Consider the following 11,147-nt stretch of genomic DNA (forward strand, 5'->3'; position numbering starts at 1 on the left):
TATGGCTTCTTTCGTAGCTCCACCGATCCATCATTGTTTATCCTACATACCGGCACGTAAAAACAATTCTCCTACTGCTGTATGTTGATGACATCATTTTAACTGGAAGTTCATCTTACATGCTCTCTAACCTCATCAACTCTCTTGGTCTTCAGTTTCACATGAAAGATCTAGGTGCACTTCATTATTTTCTTGGCATTGAAGTTAAGCGTGCTCCTCGACAACTTTCTTTGCCAAACGAAGTATGCGGTTGATCTTCGAATCGAGCTCATATGCTGGATTGTAAACCAATCTCTACTCCACTATCATTGAGACCAAATGGTTTGCTTACTGATCCTATTCTTCTGTCTAATCCAACTGAGTATCGAAGTTTGGTCGGTGGTCTCCAATACCTCACACTAACTCGTCCAGATATTACCTATGCCACAAATGTACTATGTCGAAGATGCAGCAGCCTACTCTTATGCACCTTCAGAAATTAAAGAGAGTATTAAGATATATAAAAGGTACCGTTGATCTTGGAATATTCATCCATTCCGTAAGCACTATGCATCTCTATGGTTACTCGATGCAGATCGGGCTAGTCAGGCCGACACTAGAAGATCAACCACCGGTTTTCGCACATATCTCGGATCCAATTTAATCTCTTGGGCAGCAAAGAAGCAACCAACAAGCAGTCGATCCTCTGCGTAAGCCGAGTATCGTGCTCTTGCTTCCACTACAGCTGACCTCACTTGGATCAGTTTTGTTCTACGAGACATTGGCTGCTCTCTTAAACCTCCTATTCATCTATACTGTGACAATAAGTCAGCCATCTCGCTCACTGTTAATCCCATCTTACATGCTAGAACTAAACATGTTGAAGTTGACTTCCACTTTGTTCGGGAAAAAGTTTCCTCAGGTTCATTACAGGTACGATATGTTCCAAGTCATTGCCAACTTGCCGATATCTCGTACTAAACCGTTGTCACGACTAGTACATCATCATATGCGAGTCAAATTGGGAATTCTGCCCCCATTCCCAATTTGAGGGGGAATGTTAAAGAACAAAGGTCAAAACCACGTCTACAAATACGATGGAAGTAAAGAAACAGAGCAAAACAAGCTGAAGCAAGAATAGAGCGAAGTAAGTCAAGCTGAAACAGGCGAGCTCAAAATAAGGAAAAGCAAAGGCCGAGCTGGTGATCCGTGAAGAAGCCGAGTTGGCAATCCAAAAAGAAGATTGACCGCAGCTACGCCAAGAGCCGTACAAGTGTCAATATAACAGTATAGTTAGTTTGATGATTCAATCTTGTAACAAAATACTGTTAAGTCTGTTTTGAAAAGAAGTTTTTGTAACGAAGATATAAAAGCTCCGCTATTGTAGCAGAAGCGAGATGAAGAACAGATGATTCTCTCAATTCTCTCAATTGCTTTCATTTTTCTTTGAAGTAGAACTACAGTTGATTGTATAGATTGAGAGAAGTAGAAAAGAGATCTTACTTGATGTAATTGATCGATTCAGTTCTATCTGTATACAAAGTTCTTTACCTCATATGCAGTTCATCTTTGATATCTGCATCTTCACATAAACAATATGTTCCACAAAAAACCTAAACTGTCCTTGATTATATGATTAGTGAGAAAAGATTAGCATTATCTTAATTGTGCAGTGCTTAAAACTTATGTGAAATTTCAAGTGGTCCAAGTGCAGCGGTTTGCTGGCAGTGGGAGTCTAAGCAGAGGAAGTATAGGGAGAGGGACGAGTCTAAGCAGTACTAGTACAAAGAGGAGGAGGAGTCTAAGCATAAAGAGGATGGAGGGAATGTACATGGAGGTGGGTAGTGTGAGTACAGGGAGGAGTGGAAGCAGCAGAAGCGGAGGGAGCAGTGGACGCAGTCGAAGGACTAGCAGCAGCAGAAGAGGGAGGAGCGGGGACAGTGGAAGCAGCAGGAGTAGCAGTGGGGAAGAGGAAGCGGGGGAAGCAGTGAGAGGAAGTTTTCAAGACATTTGTTTGGGGGCATTCTTTGTGTGCCTTTTTCATGCATTGTGTTTTAACCTTTCTCTGCTTAATAACAAGGAAAAAAGTCAATAAACAGATGGGTTATGGACACTTCCTTCATTTTTTTATCAGCATGGGATGGTAAACGGTGCAGTTCAAACTTGTAAGGAGAGTTTTTATAGATTTGACAAGTATCTCAACTTCTGTAATTCAATCATCTCTTAGAATTCTGATCCCGGTGCTTGTGGTCGGGCATATGGTATGAAAATGTTTGACCTCCAAGAGTGGAAGAAGAGAAACATCACGGGAATATATCACCGATAGCAGGAAATGCATGAGGATAGGACATTGTGGATACTCGGCATCTTACCCCCTGGATTGGTCACTTTCTACAATCTGACTTATTAGTTCGATCGGAGGTGGCTAGTGTTGAGACTCAGCTATAATCCAGCACTTAACCAGACAGAGATGGAGGATGCAGCAGTCATTCATTACAATGGAAACTGTAAACCATGGTTGGATTTGGCAGTCTCCAACTATGTTGTAAATCTACGATCAGTCTCGAAGGGGAACAATGCAGCTGTGTGTGCATAATAAATCAATCGAAGTGGAGGAACTTTGCAATGCCATTACATTTCAACCCAACCTTCCTGAGAATTGCGGACACAGTCTCGCGGGTTAGAGAACAGTCCTCCAATGGAAGATGGCAAGAAGTGTTAGTCCACTTTAATGAAGCGAAGTGAGCAGGAATTGAATTCACTGAGCCTTGCATGATTAATTCCGTTGCCAAAGCATCGTCAAAGCGTCTTCAAAGCCATCCAATAAACAAGGGAAGTCCATCCATGCTTGTGTGCTCAAGCAGGGTCTCGGCACATTCTCTTCCATCGGCAATTCCATCATGGATTCGTACATGAAGTGCAGGGACTTGGAATCCGTCTTGGGCACCTTCCGGTCCATGCGAAGCAGGGACTCCGTGTCGTGGAATGTGCTCCCTCATTGATTTCTTCATCAGGGAAATTTGGGATGAAGGCTGTCATGATTTCGGTGAGCCCGAGTTGATGGATTCGAACCCACTGTCTCCACTTTGGTACTGGTTCTCCAGTTGCATATGCGGATGTTGATATGGAGCGAGCAGATGGACTTTCATACGCTCTTGAAGTTCATCATCTAGTGGAGTGGGCACATTGATCTCGATTATCTTAGGAATGCAGAGACATTATGCTAATGTGCAGGGATAGTTTGTTCAAAACAGAGATGAGCATGAAAAGGCACAAGGTTTCAGGATGTACCTGAACAGGATATGATGAAGTATGATTACCTCACTGAATGTGAAAAACATCGGATCAGCATTTAAATTAGGGGGAAAATCTCTCCTTCCCCTGCCAATGAGGTGTGCTGAGGCAAAACCGTCAAATTTATCGCTAAATGATGTATCATTGAGCCCAATTAAGTAACGTTCCATTTCTTTTTCTTAAAAGGAGATATTTGAGATAAGTCCTGATGAAAGAAGACATGAAGCAAAATGAAATTGATTCCACACAATAAGGGTGTATCGGTCCTAAATTAGTCCAATTCAAGTTTAAAATGCAAGTAACACATCCCATCTCTTGTAGGACAAGGCGCACATCAACCGCGGGAGCGACACCTTCTGCCAAGATGGCATGCTAAGGCCTAACCATCCATTTTGTTGTAAAGGATGTATATCATTCCTAAAATGATTTCTAGTCAAGTGTGGAAAAAACATGCCCAATCTTTTAAATGCCCCTTTGAGAAGAGCATTTGAAAAGGGCAAGAATTGAACTTTGTGGATTATGGTATGCAGTAAAGAAATATTTTTCATAAATAAAATCAAGGCCATAGAGGCATTTTTCAAGCAATCCTATCACTTTAGGTGACTTATGTCATGCATATCATGCATATATCCTTCATAATATTTTTCTCACGTACTTCATTGTCATTCTTGATAGGAAATGTCAATACCCGAAGAACTAAAACACGTGAAGGGTAAATTTTATCGATTCCAATTGCTGATTTTGATTCTGTTTCTGACATGATTCTCTTTTTCTTTGATTTGGAAATCATCAAACACTTGTAAAAGGTGTTATACTATTCTGATTAGTGGTTCTATTAACGGTGACGGATGATTATAACACAAGCTTGTAGGAGTTTTTAGTGGGAAATGACAATGATAGTAGACAATCTAATTAGAAAAGCTAGCACAAATCGAGAAAGGGAAACAAATTACTCGTACTTTGAGCTGTTCGCAAGGTGATATGCTTCTATTTGGATTTATGAAGCTCCTGTGTTTCTCATAATCGTGAGAAGCGGGAGGGAGAGGCATTGTTAAGCTGACATTACCATTTGCTTTGTATCATCTATGTATGATGAGTTGCCGATAGATCGTCTCCCCTCCTGGTTAACAGAACTTGTCCTTCACATGCAGAGTCTTGACCGTATAATATGTGAGCTTTTGGAAGGTACAAATGCTCAATACTAGACATGCAAGCTAGGTTGCTGTTAGACACGCTGGGGAAGGGTATTGAGTCTACTTTGGTGTATCCTCGAGCATTAGGAGCTGAGCCATGGCAGGCATCCAGTGAAATGTTTCCTGGAATTGAACGTTGTTGGAGATATGCGAAGATCAATTTGTTGGAGATATGCATTTATCAATTTGGGATCATAATTGATCCCAAATTGATCTATAGTATGGTTTCAAGAATCAATCTAGGATTAGATTTGATTTTATTTGATTTCATGTATCGGGTCTTATTCCTTCTTTAGTTATATATCCATTGCATTATAAATAGGAGCGTATACTTGTAAAGGACAATTCATTCAATACAGAACACAGATTTCTCCCAAGTCTCTCCGTTTTCTTTCGTTTTGTGACAATCCTGAAGCTCTTGCCGTTGAACCGGCACTTGTCCCAACTATGCAGGTACTTTCACCTTCATTTTGATTTTTGCTATTAGATCTCCTTGTTGTGACATGGAAGTTTGAAATGCAGATCTTCTGGCTGTGTTTTTGCCATGGCTCGAGGCCATTATTTTGATGGCCATCTTCATGTCCGGTTTCTAAACTGAAATTCTCTTATGGGCAGTGTGATGGTGAAATTTATTTACAAAAGGTTTAGGACAGATAAGCTATTTAAGTACAGAAACGTAGCTTTTGCTGAGATAATGGTTGCCCAGATATCTTTTGGCTTTCAAATGATGCTATGTAAGAAATATATCAAGATTGTGAAATAAATGACTATGATATATTCTTGCATAGAGTTGTCTTAAGGTTGCATTCACTGTCAAATGCCATGCATTTGTCGCGTGCCCTGCAGCTGTCTCCTCCCCATGTTGTCGACCTTTTCTTCAATCCAGACTATGGCAGTTGACTTCAGATGAAACAAAGATATGATAGTAGACATGTTTCTGACAGTCGAAGGTGTCTCGCACGCTTATGTTGATGCAGTTCTTGATCTGGTTTCGCATTTTATCACTAATTTCATTCAAATCGTTCCCAAACCACAAGAACATAACCACAGTCAAAAGGCGCCAGCAGCGAATACAATTCAGACATAATCAAAAAATATAAAAAAATAAATGCGACGCATTGTCGAATCAACGCTACACAATTCGCAAACCTCCTTCCCCCAAGCCTGAATTCAGGCATAATCAGGCAGAAACGCGAGGCGTTGACGAATTGACACTACACGATTCGCAAACCCCCCATCAGGCATAAGCAGAAGAAACACGACGCGTTGACAAATCGTCAACGAACATTGCCCCCACAATTACCAAACGAATTCGAGCCACGAATCTACTCCAGATCATCTCCAACCCAACGAAAACCAAATTAACCCTCACGAAAACACGATTAAACAGCGCAGCTTGATCCGCAGAAACCACCGCCTCAGACCCAATCCGTAACGGACTATCAGATAAACAAATTTGAGGAATTCCTCTCAGCACAACCGACCGAGGCAACAAATATACTTTTGAAAATAAAAGAGAGAATGTAACGAAAATGCGTTGGGGTAATCTAGCATAGAGAAGTCCCCAAATCCATTTACTCTCTCACACACTTTACTTGGATTTATAATCGACCCATCAAAAGCTGATTAGGTCTTGCGGAGGTGCTTAGCCTCGATTGATGGCGCGGTGAGGATGGGTGGTCTCGATGTGGCGTGACTCACGTCCGTGGGGTGGTGCTCGTGCGGCTTTCGGTGAATACAAGTCAACAATTGAATCTCTCTGTGAAGTTTCATTGAGTTTGCCTACGGCCAACAAAGCACCCAAAGTACCAAGTTTTCCCCCCATACCCTGGGGAATTTCTCACGCCACCATGTCAAACATATTGCTTTTTATTTATCATTGTGGATATAAATTATGATGGTTATCTCTCAATGTTAGTAATTTCTTTTGGTTGGATTGTTTTTCAAGATGTTGTCTCTAGGTTGCCACATACAATTTATATTTTAACAGTTGATATAATTTAAGATTTTTTATGGTATAAACCTTAAAAAAGAATTGGGTCTTTTGAGTTGACTTGATTAACTATGGTCTTCAGAATAGTTTGCAATTTTGGGAATGCGGAAGTTCATTTGCTGCTTCTTTGATCCTTGTACCTACTAGCAATGGAATACTTAGAATTAGAGTTGATTTTGAGGTCAAGGATGGAGGATAGGAGAGTGAAGATTAGAGGATTTAAGGTGATTTGGAAAGTAGGTCAAGAAAATATCTGCATCTCATATAGATTGGGAGGGACTTAAAGATCTATGTAGCAATTCTTGTTTTCATATGTGTGTGTGCACGCGTGTACGTGTGAAACTCGAGATGTGATATGTATAATCCCATATTTAAGGTCAATGGGCTATCGCAAATTCATACGAGAGCAGTACCAAGGATGGTAATCATCGGACGGAACTTTAATTCGAAGAGAAAGAGGGTGAGCCAAGCGAGTCCAATTGGGGGAAGGGCATTGAGTGTGTGAAAGCCGACAAGCAACGGTGGCAGCGACGGCTAACCAGTGCCAATATGCTCGAGCATCTAGTGGTGGAGCTTGCGCTAAGTCTGGGAGCCAGTATAGGTGGGTGACTTTGGAAGCGCTTCTAATGGTCATCACTAAGCCTAGCATATTGCTGAGTTCACTCATGGCAACGGCGGCGGCATTAAATCACAATGACTACTAGCAGCAAGTGATGACATTGTTTGAGTCCAACGGTAGCTCAATTTGTTCTTTTACTCTCTTTTTCATCTTCCCCATGATGTAATTAAGGGTTTGCTTATGGTGCCTAGAGCACAATGTCGAAAGTTGTCGGTTCATTTTCATCATAATATGATACAAAGCAACTTGAGTTACATCTCAATGACAATTACATGAAATAACTATATTTATAATTAAATTCACATTTGACACATTCATCACCGTGTTACGCAACACGACGCTACACATCTAAAATATGAATTTTCACACATTTAATTACCCTTCTCGCCTAATTTGAACATTCTAATCAATCTCCATTGTGGAAATGGCTTCATCCATAATTGTCAATGCAACGCATTCCTGCAAGCACAGCAACATTTCTTATCATCATCACATTAAAGCTACCATTTGGACTATTATACAATCTCTATATGAAAGGTGTTGAAAGGTATGCACCTCACATATATAGTTTTTCCCTTTCTTTCCCTGGGATAGAAATAGATTCATTTTAAAAACCATGGAAATGAAAACATTAAAATGAAAGATCAACCAGATGGGCCAAGGAACTGCCAACATCCTAAAGTCCATTAATCCTGGCAAATAACATGTGTATAATCATGTATATAAAGTAGACACAGTTGCTTATCCAATGTGCACTACATTACTTCGTATGTTTCAGGCTATTAGCTCTTGAAGACACTTGCACCCCGGATTGTCATGTCATCCGTTGAACCACCATTTGCATAAGAAGCTTATCAACTTCCACAAGTTCTGGAATATTCTACATGCCACATTGGGCTTGTCCACTAACCAACTACGAGTTAAAGGACACAAGATCCGTCTATTGCATAATTAAACTGACAGGAGTACAGTTAGAGCAAGAATGCAGTTGACTCAACAGTATGAAAGCCGTTAACCATTTGATCCCAATCGCATGAAACGGGAACTCTAAGTACAATTCTCAAACAATGAATGAACAAATAAATGAAATGAGGAACAAGGAGAAAATAACCTGAATAGCTGATGTATGTGCAAGAACTGGTCCACCTGGCTTATAGAGAGAGACAAGTTGACCAGATAAATTCAAAACCACAGTCATGAACGTTTCCATTATGTACTCTTCTTCGAAAGTAGGGTCAGCAAGATGTAGTTCCTGTGAAGAATGCAAGTCAGGGAAAACGGAATGCTTTTCAACGAGAGTTTTCTCCTCTCTCTGTCGACAGGTTCTTTATCCAACTTTTCACCCTCAAGTTCCTCAGAGACCATCACCATTCTTCCTTCATCATTCAAAGAAACCACTGGGATACGCACTACAAGGTCCAAAACAACACAATTTTTCAAGTGATCGTCCGGGAAGTGACATGAAATCCCCAGAAGAATAGAGGAAAAGGAAAACACATAGCATCAATATGAGGATGCAATCTTTGGTACCACACTGAAAGAATATCAAAAGTGAGAGTGTAAACAAGGCATGACAGATCAGCAAAAGAAAAGGAAAAAGCCTTTTGAATGTTCATCAAATGAAAAATCATTGTTAGTAGCTAGATCTTCCTTAAATCATAAGTTTCAACCTGAAATTATTGCACTGGAAACCCAAACATCTAAGACGATGTTCAATAGAATCACGAAACTTCAAGAATTTTCAATGAAGCCCTTTAACTTCTTAAGAGATTGCATGAGCAGTTAGTTTGTATAAGATTGGTGCTCTTATCTATCTCATTGAAGAATAGAGGATTATTCAACTAGGTCTTCCTTTATTGGTAGAAAAATGAGAAACCATGAAATGTTTAACGTCAATGGCTTTCCTGGTCAGATTCGAAATCAGGCTAAGAGCACAAAGGAAGATTTTGTTGATCACCATAGACTTTAGCAAAGGCAAGTGGGATAATTATGACTCTTCCTTCCTTAGGTGATTCTTATTGCTTTTCTCTGTCAGCAACTTGTACCAAGTATCTCTTTGAAATGCAAATCAGTTGAGCTAGAGTCCATTCATAAGCAAATCACCTTAAGAATTTATTAAGCTAGAGCTATCTGACATTCATAAGCAAGTCACACAGCTTTTGCAATCATAGACAACTGCAATTTGGAGCAAAATCACAAGATGCAATATATTGAAGATCCATTTTATATCAACTCGCAAAAGTCATCAACCAAGTGGTAGAATAGGCTACGCAAGAAAAGGAAAGCCAAAAATCAAGTTAAACAAAAATGTCAGCATCTAAATTGTGAAGGATGAAATATATTACAATGAGAAAATGCAGCAACCGCTGAAGCAAAGCAGCATCAAGACAATATATATACTGCAACACATGAAAAATAAATGTAAGCAAGAACATTTTGAGGCAACATGTATGGTATTTATTGAAGTAGCTCTCCCAGCAAAAAGTTGCTCCCAGTCACAAGGTCCAAAGGTTAATGCAGCTAAAGAGAAAACCCTGCACTCTATCCTAAATTACGCATCATAACATCTGGCATGAAGTATTACTAGGTACGCCATCCAAGCTGCTTTTCCTTTGATCAGGGATAGCTCCTTCAGATCAATCATCCCAGAGCTGCAATAACCAAATGATTACTGATTCCAGCACATGACCCAAGAAGGTATTAAAACATAAAATCGTTTTAAGAAACTGGAATATAATTGTCCGGGAATTAAATGACACAATGACAAGTGCCAAAGGAAGACAAGAAAGCACAAATTATGGACTTGAGGGAAACCTCATGACCAATTTAGTAAGGTATGTAGTATTAACTCTAACAGCATCCTTCGATGATAATTTACTACCTTTGAACCTATGGGTTATTTTGTGACACAAATTGATCGTAAGAGAATAAATGGGGATCTGGACTTGGTAGAACCTATAGGAACCCTCCTTCCAAGTGTACTCACAAGGTATCTGCAACTAAATTGAAGTTGTTCAGAGCCAATATCTCCATGAAGTGTAGGTTACACTGAAAAAGTGTACGGTCTTTCCTCCCCTTCCTTCAGGAACAAACTAGCATTTGAGTTTGAATGCTTGGAAACACGCAAGGAAAGCCAGAGCAAAGAAAAATCAATGTTTTCCTGTAACCAAGAGCAAGTTTACTCTTCACATAATCTCTATCCCGAATATAAGTCTAAGTGACAACAAACCCCTTAACTTCTGTGGCTTTCAGTAAACTTTCCAAAGAGTTATCCCACTTTTTTTATTTGAGAGTTAGCAGCAGGCTTTACAGGGGCAAGATTGGTGCTACTCCATATAATCTGTGTAGACTTATTGCTACATGATCAAGTGACTTCCTGAAATTTTGCTTCAACCAAAGAGTGACATTACTTGCCTATTTAGTAGACCCAGTGGAATTTTCAATACTGAAAACAATAAAAAAGTTCAGTCAAAATAGTCATGGGCACAAGGTGTATACGCTTTAGAATTTTATGCCTTTCATATATAATAGCAAGACGCCCACAAATATACAGATGGCATACAACAAGGTATTGTTAATAGCATATCACCCTTCTGCTGAAGAAACTGTTAAAGCTCATAAAGCAACAATCAAAACAGAAAAATTTCTGTTGTTTGAGAGAGAGAAAAGATAAAAAAAAAAAAAAAACATAGCGTAGCACTTCATACGTCTTGTGCTTAAAAAAAAAAAAAACTGTCGAGTACAACAGCTAAATACAAAATAGAAACTGCTCACGTACGTGCAACACATAACTGTACACAAATGTGCTATTAACTTCCTAGAAAATAGCAAAAACACTAAATGCATAATTAAATGAACTGGCTGTTTTTTAATATAAAAAAACAGAGGAAAACAGAGGAAAACATGACAGAAAACAGCAGCTGAACAATTCCAACAAACTCCTCATTGGATCAGTTGCTGCTGCAGATTCCTATTTTCTCTCTTAACAGCTTAAATCTTCCAGCCTAAAGTGGTTTTATGAACATATATGCAAACTGATATTCAGATCTGCAATAGACCAACTTAATTT

The 11,147-nt window shown here is 39.5% G+C and overlaps 1 pseudogene; it reads right to left on the reverse strand.

Moving 5' to 3' along the window:
- Positions 1-7,480: 7,480 nt before the first annotated feature.
- LOC120292638 lies at positions 7,481-8,554 on the reverse strand (annotated as a pseudogene).
- Positions 8,555-11,147: the final 2,593 nt, after the last annotated feature.

Source organism: Eucalyptus grandis, chromosome 1 (assembly GCF_016545825.1).
Source record: "Eucalyptus grandis isolate ANBG69807.140 chromosome 1, ASM1654582v1, whole genome shotgun sequence".
In the NCBI taxonomy this organism is placed as follows: domain Eukaryota; kingdom Viridiplantae; phylum Streptophyta; class Magnoliopsida; order Myrtales; family Myrtaceae; genus Eucalyptus; species Eucalyptus grandis.